General features: G+C 37.3%; 1 protein-coding gene and 1 long non-coding RNA gene across 2 annotated transcripts in view; both read right to left on the bottom strand.

Annotated features, from left to right (window-relative positions):
• LOC144967515 (uncharacterized) overlaps positions 1–3,210 on the bottom strand; it is a 3,415-nt gene extending 205 nt beyond the window's left edge. Inside the window, exons 1-3 of the long non-coding RNA XR_013644405.1 lie at positions 2,916–3,210; positions 2,466–2,588; positions 1–2,125 (exon numbers count right to left, since the gene is read on the bottom strand). The exon at positions 1–2,125 is cut by the window's left edge and continues 205 nt beyond it. This is a non-coding gene — a long non-coding RNA (uncharacterized LOC144967515). The remainder of the gene's footprint in view (positions 2,126–2,465; positions 2,589–2,915) is intronic.
• The window catches only part of LOC144967521 (uncharacterized), a 189,426-nt gene that overhangs the window by 98,370 nt on the left and 81,056 nt on the right, over positions 1–10,000 (bottom strand). The gene's annotated exons all lie outside the window — the stretch shown is intronic.

The following is a 10,000-nucleotide window of genomic DNA, read 5'->3' as shown; positions in this document are numbered from 1 at the left end:
ATTTTGGATATATCTTGGTCAACAGACCTAAACACATGATACAAGAAGACATTTCAACATGGTGAAAAGGTTTTGGGGTAATAATTCCATTACAAAAGTAAAATTATATAATTATTTTAAAATTCACTTGTGTGTCACTTGTTTAGTGCAAAGACTGAACTATACATACCAAAAAAATACACAAGTCCCTTCTTACTGATACAATTGATAATACATGGATAAATATAATAAAGGACTTCAGTATACATATATATTTATTTATATATGTAAATGTATTCGCAGAGAGCGAATAGTATTTTTTTTTTCCGCAAAGAGCGAAAACGAATGATTATTCGCAGAGTGCGAAAATATTTTAATTTTACAGTAACAGTACCTTAACAAAATAAAATAAAAATATACAGACAATTTAACATTTAAAAAACAAAGAGCATTTTAAAATACAATAATAAATCAAATAATTTACTCAAGAACTGTATGATACCACAACATACATTTTCTATCCGGCTGTAAACAAAACCATTTTTTACAATATAAACACCAATGTCTAGTTTTCTGTACTTTCCCCCTATCTAAGCATAACCTACAATCACCCCTTGAATTTGAAGAAGCATCTGGTAAAATTGGATGGATTAACTTAATTTCTTCATCTATATCATTATTATCACTATTCCTGCTATTTGCTTTAGATTTACTTTTACATTTACAATTACAATTTGTATTTAAAGCAAGTGGTGGACCCTCTAGATCATCTATCCCGCCTAACTGCCTGGCTAACTCCAGAGTAAAATCTAACTGATTATACTGTTTTGGTCTCTGTAAACCTTCAATATCACTATGCCTAGCTCTATATTCTTTGAACAGAATATAACTATTAACCCTAGCAATGTCAATAAAATGAAAAAAAAAACTTTTCCACCACTTGTGTGTTTTTCTAAGACTATTATATTTCCCAATAAGTTGATCAGACAAATCTACCTCATTCATATTCTTATTGTAATCTTTAACTAATTCAGGCTGTGCAACATCTAATTTTCTGAAAACCCCATTATCTTTACTCCTACGTTGTACTACTGCCTCCTTATTTGCATCATGTATTGTAGATATAAATGAAACTGTCTTATTATCTTTCCACTGTAAAGCTAAAATATCACCATCCCTATGCCATCTAAACTCCCCCCTCTTAACCCTCTTTTCCCATTCTCTAACGTTCTTTAGACTAACTGGAAATCCTTTTCGATTAACTATTATTGTCCCACAAGCTCTCACATTCTTCACAACCAAATCTTTAAAAAGTTGAACACTAGTATAAAAATGATCCACATATAAATGATATCCTTGATTGAACAAGCCAACAAGCAACTGCATAACCACATTATAAGCTAAACCATTTGTTGTATTACCCCCTACCTTACCCAAATAAACATCAAAATTGTGTGTATACCCTGTCTTTGAATCTGCTAAAACCCACAATTTCATTCCCCACTTTGTTGGCTTGTCCTTCATATACATTCTAAAGCTATACCTTTCCTTATTTTCAACCATCCTCTCATCTATTGAAATATTCTGATAAGGTTGAAACAATTTCATACATTTTCTACAAATATAATCCATCATAAATCTAGCTTTACATAATTTATCATCTCTATTTTCTGTTCTAAAATTACTTATTTTTAAAAAACTCATAAGACATTTATAACGCCAAATTGACAAAAACCGACGCGCCCACAAACCATTCAACAATGTCTCCTCACACCAATATAAAGTAACACGCTCCACTTTCACACAACTCATGTACATCAACAAACCAATAAATCTATACATTTCATCCACATTCACAGGTTCATCCTTCCACCTCTTATACAACGTCGGTTTCGAATCCGCACACATACTCGCATAATCATTCGTCCACTCACAAAACAAAGACAACAGTTCTTGAGTAAAAAACAAACGAAAAAAATCTAAAGGCGTTAAAAATTTTCGGTGATCTAAGCGAGTCACCGTATCAGGCAGGCGTGGACCAGGGACTCGCTCAGGGAGAAAAAGTGGCACTTTGTTCTCGGGACCACCATCCACACATAGTTTCTTCGGCTGTGATGGGCCAGGGATTTCATCATGATCCGAACGCCTGAAGAAAATAATAATAACAAGAATTAAAATAAAAAGAAGTACTTTGAAAACAAAGGAAATGAAAAATAATTCTGAAAGGAGAAAGCAATTAATTACACATATAAATATAAAATATCAAAATATTTTATCACTCTCCCTTTTTTACATCACACACTAGTTCTGGAATAATATTTCTTGACATAGAGTTGTGTAGAGTAAAAATACTATAAATAATCTTCCTGTAGACCCAAAACTGAATATATAACATAATATCAACAATAATACATCAGAAAACACAAAACAGTCAATATGAATATAAATGCTCTATAAGAACAACTAAATATCAGGTCAGTTCTCACCTTTTTCTTTGACAAGCAGAACTAGTTGTGGCAGTGGCAGTGTCAGTATCATCAGTAGGAGTAGGGACTTGTGCATGTCTCCCAGTTTCATTCCCTCAGTCCTCACACGGAATACGAATCTCGCTAGAAGAAAGAAAAAAGAACAATATTTTATTATACAAACTGTCGACACATCAAATCAAGACATACAAATCATTTCTATATCTCATTCAAGTGGCCGAACTAACCGTCTTCTGACCTCCATGTTTGTTTACATTTTCAACACACAACACTTCACTCGTCCTAGACAAACTCAAGCACTTCATAAATACAATTATAAACCAAAAAAAAAAACAAAACTTTTTGTACTATATTAATGAAATAGATAATAAAGTTGAATAAAATATACATATCATGGGCATTATGTGATCGTTTGATGTTACTTTGAGAAGATTTCTGAAAAATACTTACTCGTCGTTCTCACTGTCAGATCCCATATTTGGCGAGTACGGCAGGTCGAATTCTTGAGACCATTCGGACTCAATTTCATCATCATCCTCGTCATCACTTACATCCACGTTGAAGAGGATGTCATAAATTTCAGACTCTTTGAGATTTGCCATGGTGCAAAAAGTTTAAATAATATAAATTTGATAAATTGTGAGTTGGAGTTGTAGAAAGATTTCCCGAAACAAAATGGCGGATCGAAGGTAACGGATGGAGTCGTTAGCAACCTAGCTTTCGTATCTCTCGTTATTTCGTAACATTTTTTTACATTTTTAACATAATTGTGATGAATTATTAAATGAAAATCATTCTTTTATAATAAAATAATAGTTTCAACACATAATCTGGCGATTTTTTACCGCAAAATGGGATTATGAAAAAGGGGGCGTTGTCACGATCACCGGTGATCTTTCTATTTGTGGAACGTTTGAGAGTTAATCGAACGATATTTGAAGGACGAGTTTTATGACCAAAATTTCAAATACGAGTTTGTTTTTTTCAGTGTACGGCAGAATTTTCACGACTCTATATTCAGTTTTTGATATCTGAACATGTCCTGCCTACATGTCAAATTAAAATTTCGCAATCTTAAGAAGACAAAAATTGTAATCGCTTTAGTTAACTTTAAAAACCAACAATTTACCCTCACAAAACATAAAATAACACTTCAAAATCCTGAAAATTATGAAGTCGTGGATCAATTATAATTTTCAATAAGTTTCAATGACTCTAGAAAGCTCATAAACTTCTGAAATTGGAGCCACAATTACGTAATTCCACGAAATTTTCGTCATAGTAGGCAGCTCTGATTCAAACTATTGAAATAGTTTTACTGAGGTTGGTCGTAATTTGAGGAAAGGAAGAAAGAAAGAACCGACATAACCAGACGAAAAGAAGCGAACTCTTCTACGACTTCCCCCCCCCCCCCCCCCCCCCCCCCCCCCTTTCGTCCGAATGACAATCATTATCTAAGGTAACCAACCGAAAACTCTCTTTAAGGGGAGAAAATTCGCTTTCAAGACATGTCTTCATTTCCGTTCCATCTACAGAGCTCTTCAATTCATAGGATTAGAAGTGATGCCACAAAATAATCTTCTTCTGAAAACGGAGGTAGCAGCGATCACGAGGGGGTTTATTTACCACTTCAAAAATTAATTCGCCGATTCTATGGATGACTTTATCGGTTTTCCATGACATGAGATGCCATTTAATTTCAGAAAAATGGTGTATGTTGACTAAGCTGATTATTTGCTATATTATCATCATTATTTTTATCAACATCATCATCATCATCATCGTCATCATCATCATCATCATCATCATCATCATCATCATCATCATCATCATCATCATCATCATCATCATCATCATCATTATTATTATCATTATTGTTACTACTACTACTACTACTACTACTACTACTACTACTACTACTACTACTACTACTACTACTACTACTACTACTACTACTACTACTACTACGACTACTACTACTACTACTACTACTATTATCATTATTATTACTATTATTATCATCGTGTTTAGTTAAAACGTGGCTCAAATTTGTACACGGGTCTCCATACCTCAGTGGACAGATCACTCGCTTCACACGCTAATCCGAGGTCGATCCTGGGTGCAGTCAATGTTTTTTTTAAGAAACCTACCTCCCCCCCCACCCCCTTTTCCCCCATATCCGACGCCATCCCCACCGTGCAATGATCGGGTTACTGGACCAGTAAGATTTGGCGGAGAGTTCAAAAGTTGCAAGATATTGTCAGTTTCACGCTAGAAACCGGGATAAACTCCTGCTCCATCGGACTAATGGCTTTGAAGTACGACTAAATCTCTCACGGGGCGAGGTGGGTCGGATTAACTCACTCAGTCCTAGAGATTTTTGGTACTTTTCAAAATTGGAAAAAATGTATTAAAAATGAGCATGTACATAGATAGTTTATCATTAACATGCAAAAAACTAAAAACATTAGTTTCAAATCTACGCCTATAATTTGTCTCATAAAAATGTAATAAATAGGCATGGGGTGAAAGTAAAGTACCCTGGGTATACTACGGATATAATCGGTGCTAGGGTTTAGTTAGGTAAAAAACGCCACCGTCTTTCAGGCGTAATCCAGACGATCGACCCGCAAGTCTTCTGTAGATGTATATGACGAATTCTAAGCCTTTTAGCGATGCCCATAACGTTATAACATACCAAGTGAATTGGAAGCGAATTTCTTTTATTAAAAATTGACCTTGCAAGGGGTCCCTGGCCAACAACAACACTTAACATGTAGAACGTGATATGGCGCCTGTTAGGCGATATTGTAATATCACGTCGATCGTCTGGATTTACCCAGGTTACTTTACTTTCACCCCATGCTTATTTATTACATTTTTATGAGACAAATTATAGGCGTAGATCGGACAGAGACAACGCTGTTAACGGCCAGGTATTTATTTTACACCTGAGTACGGTGAGAGCATGTGAGTAAAGGGTCTTTTCCAAAGACTCCACTATGCGCTAAGCGAGATTCGAACCCAGGACCTTCCGATGAGAAAGCGAGTGTCATACCACACGACCACATAGCCCGGTAGACTCAAGACTCGTGACCAATCCGTCAAAAAACATTTTGTGCCCGTTCATATCCTACTGCCTCCTTCGTCAAAATGGACCCCAACAATGGCCAGGGGAGACCATGCACTTAAGTGATATGTGGTCTGAATTCAAGACAATTACCGAACGCTATATAAAAAATAATGGACAAGAGGGATGAAGCAAGTGCTCCGTTAAAAATAAAGAAGAATTAAAAATTTTCTATAAAAACTCTTTTAGGTGTAAAATCTAAGACAGAAACTGGGTGGGGATCCTGATCTCCCATATCGGACAGGGAGGTACATACTGTGTCTTCTATCCCCTTATATCTGTTTTCCAACATGCTTTCTGTCTTTGTCTTGGAATGAGATTACTTGTTTTTGTTTCCTGGCCCTGGTCGGAGTCCTGGCTGGGAGGAAAACAGTCAAATGCATAGTTATTGTTTTGGGAGATGATATTTTTTTCCTTGTAAATCATCTCTCTATTATGTATTATTATATTTGTTATTTTTAATGTATAATGTAGGCATTTGAGTGTATTCCTCTTTGTTGGATTTTGTGCATGTGTCTAGATGAGACTTATCATCAAACTAAGTACATTGGTGGTGTACCCTTGGAATCTACCTCTGATCCCTATTTGCTCCCAGTTCCCCGTTGTCTTACCATCTCTTTTGGCTGCTTTAATTGTATTTCTAGAACTTTTTACTATCCCATTTTGTTCCTTTTTACTGGCGCTGATATGACCTTAAGGTGTTACAAGCGCCGTAAAACCCTTAAAAACAAACATCTAAGACAGAGAGAACATTTATTTTCTGACATAAATCTGACATCAACATTTTAAAAGAGCCAATCTCTCACGGGGTTAGGAAGGACGGATTGTCAAAAACGCCAACTTCTTTCAGACGTAATCCCCGAGGATCAACCTCCAAGCCTTTTTTGGACCTTCATGACTTATTGAAACCCTTTTAGCGATGCCCCCATAACGTTATGATATTTCAAGAAGATTTGAAGCGAAGACTTATCATCGATCCTTAAATTAATGTGGTGTGTGGATAAAACTCACAACCTGTAAAGACACTTCCATTTTGTGGGCAGAAATTAATTGTGGAAGTTACCAGACAATAATCGAAATGGTACTTCAAAATCCAAAAATAAAGGAGAGAAAGCTCACACGCCAATATTCTACTGCCTCCCTTGTCAAAAAAGACCCCGACCATGGTCCAGGCAAAACATTCCACGACAGTGACATGCAGTCTGAACCTAAGACAATTACCGAACACTAAGTAAAAATAGACTAAAGGGGATGAAGCAATTGCTACGTCAAAAATAAAGAATAATTTCAAAATTCCTATAAACAGTCTTTCTAGTAAAAAAGCCAAAAGCAGAGAGAAGATTTTGTCACTTATAAATCTGGCATCAACTGTCTAAAAGAGTCCACCTCTCATGGGCAGCTTCTTATGGTTCACACTATTATGTTATGACGATCGACCCAATCAGCAAAGTCCGGTCCGCATTCGTGCACCGTCGCGAACCCGCCTGGTAGCATCGTCACAACACACCTTTCGACTAGATGCTCTGCCGTTTCGGGTTCTTGCCCACAGCGTGGACATAAAGGATAGGAAGTCTCTCTCATGGGAATTAGGCAGATCGGATTGTCACAAAGGCCAACGTCGCCCAAACATAATCCACAGGATCGACCCGTAAGGCTTCCTTCCCATAGGTATTCATGACTTATTGAAACCCTCTTAGCGATGGCGATAACGTTATGACATTTCAAGTGGATTTGAATCAAATCAGCGGATACTCAATGTTGTTTGCTGCTAAGACTCAAAATCTATTCAGGCATTGATCTACCGGCTGTGAAGGACTTATAAATTTTTGCGGAAGGAGGGGGGGGGGGGGAAGTAAAATCTACGTATTTTATAGATAACAATGTGAAATTGAATGTAATCTTCAATTTAATTACAAAAACAGATCAAATGAAGGTTTCGGGTTTCCCCTTTATCAACAAAACAGGATGAATGAAACGCTACAGACGAATGAGATAATGTGAAATTATGTCACATTATCTCATTCATCTGTAGAAACACGAAACGTTCATTTGATCTGCTTTTGTAATTAAATTGAAGCATACATTCAATTTCACATTGTAATTTATTTCTTTGAGCTTCGAGCAACAACATTCACATTATCCCGTATTTTATAGAGGACAATTAGATATAATAGGGAACAACAGGTTGGTGTCAAAATACTGTTTCCAATGTCATAGGAAGTGTGAATCCAGTCTCCAGAGGATTGGATACATACATTGTGCAACTGATCTTCTGGCATCTATCCTAAATAGACACTGTTGGTCAAAAACGATTATCCATCCTCGCTCTTTCACGGTCAGGAATCCTAAGAATCTGCCTCTCCATTCTGCTCCCAAAATAGTTATTCCACCTTATGTTTACATATGTAACCTTTTAATTGTTTATGTATTGTCTGGATGACTAGTTGTACACTTCCAATGAGTATTGAACTGGAAGAGAGGAAGGTTTGACGTCACGACTTCTGATTCCCATTGCTCCAAAAATAATATCGCATTTCACTTTTTCCAAGTCTGGACCACAACAAAATAACCCTGGTTTGGGTCCTTGAGTAACAAAAAAAACAATAATTATTGAAATGTAAGCTTCAATTTATGAGAAGAAGACAGATACTGTCGACATTTCGGGTTTCCCCTTTATCAACAAAACGCGATGGGTGAAACACTAAGGACGAATGAGATAATATGTATGACTGGCGTGGTTAAGATGAAATATTTCATTCGTCCTTAGTGTTTCATTCAATATTTGTTTTGTTGATACCCGAAACGTCCACAGTATCTGTCTTCGTGTAATAAACGGAAGCTTCTAATTCAGTATGTATCGTTATTTTTTTACTTCGAGCTTCAAGCAACAACATTTTCATGATTGAGTAACGAATAACAAATGGGACTTTCCTTAACCCCCTCCTTATCACCTACAGCAAAATCGTCACATTTGTTACGATACAATACACATTTTTTTCTCATTCAGATTTATTTCATACACCACAATGATCTTTGTTTAATTAATAAGAACATAACGTTGTTTTGTAGAAAGATTGTTTGAGTTTAAAAAGTTCATTTTCTGCTCGGTAACCCTGCCATTTTTTTTGGTGGAAAATACTGAATATGATCGGTAAGGAGAGGAGGGTTACAACATATCATAAGTTAGAAAAATTTGACAGCAGTGAATGGCGTGAGTTAAAATTAAATAAATATAAGCATCAAACCGTCCTAACTATCGGGTAATCTGTGGTGTAATGGCATCTCATGTGACAATTAATCAGGGGGTCTGAGGTTCGATTCCCAGTTGATGCAAGCTGACTTTTAAGGATAGTTTTTCTTGTATCGGGGGAGGGGGGGGGGGTTCCTATAGCTCAGTTGATAGAATACTCGCTTCTCACGTAAAGATATCGATATCTATCCCGAGTGAAGTTGACAGTTTTTATGATCCTGGGTCTTTTAGAACTGGCGGAAAGTACTTTGCCACAGATTAGTCTCCTTTCCAAAGGGTTAGCAAGCAATTGCTATTGTCCGTTTTGCGCTATAGAAACAGGGATAAACTAAGGCTCCATGAGCCTTACAGCTCTGAGGGACAATTTCTTTACTTGTTTTCATTTCTTTCTGCTTGTCTGGTTCTGTTTCATACACACGTTTTCATATTCTTTTTTTTATCGTACTACAAGCGCCCGAACCTTAATTTGTCACTTTGTCATTTTAAAATTCATATTTTTTTTTTCTCCCTAAGAAACTGATTTTTTTTCTTCTACACATACGCCTTTTTATCCCTTATCCGTCCGTGACAGCAAGACAACGAGTGTCCAGTTATATTGAAATGACCCTGTCTGTTGTCTGTCTATTTGTTCGACCCGACCCAAGTCGCCTGTCTCTCACGCCAGGGACTATTTGGGTCAAAAAATTATGTCCTATCGTTTTTTAAACCCAAAGGGAATTCTCCCCCCCCCTCCCCCCCCCCTTTTTTTTAAAGGGGAAGGGGGGGGGGGGGGTTTGGGTTTTTGATTTTTTTGGGGGGGTGGGGGGGGGGGGGTTGTAAAATACAGTAACATGAGGGTATAAAAAACAGTCCCATAGCAAAGGGACATTTTTACAAAGTATTAGTATAAAAAAGGTTCCCTTTGATCCATAAGACCCCCTTTTTGGGCCCGGGGTTTATTTTCCCGGGTTTTTTCTTGGGCGTGAAACTGGCCCAAAAACGATTGTTTTTCTACCCTTTGGGTAAGGGGGCGATAGACTTAAACGTAAAGTAAAATTCCGACAGATCCAAAAATACCCAGCTACATAATCACTGCCCCCCTTTCGGGGGAGGCGGGGGGGGGGGGGGGGGGGGGGGGGGGGGGGGGGGGGGGGGGGGGGGGGGGGGGGGGGGGGG

This window comes from Berghia stephanieae, chromosome 3 (genome assembly GCF_034508935.2).
Source record: "Berghia stephanieae isolate SIO BIC M18660-M18661 chromosome 3, UCSD_Bste_1.3, whole genome shotgun sequence".
In the NCBI taxonomy this organism is placed as follows: domain Eukaryota; kingdom Metazoa; phylum Mollusca; class Gastropoda; order Nudibranchia; family Aeolidiidae; genus Berghia; species Berghia stephanieae.
Note: the sequence above shows the minus strand (reverse complement) of the source record. Positions and strands in the feature narration are given on the sequence as shown.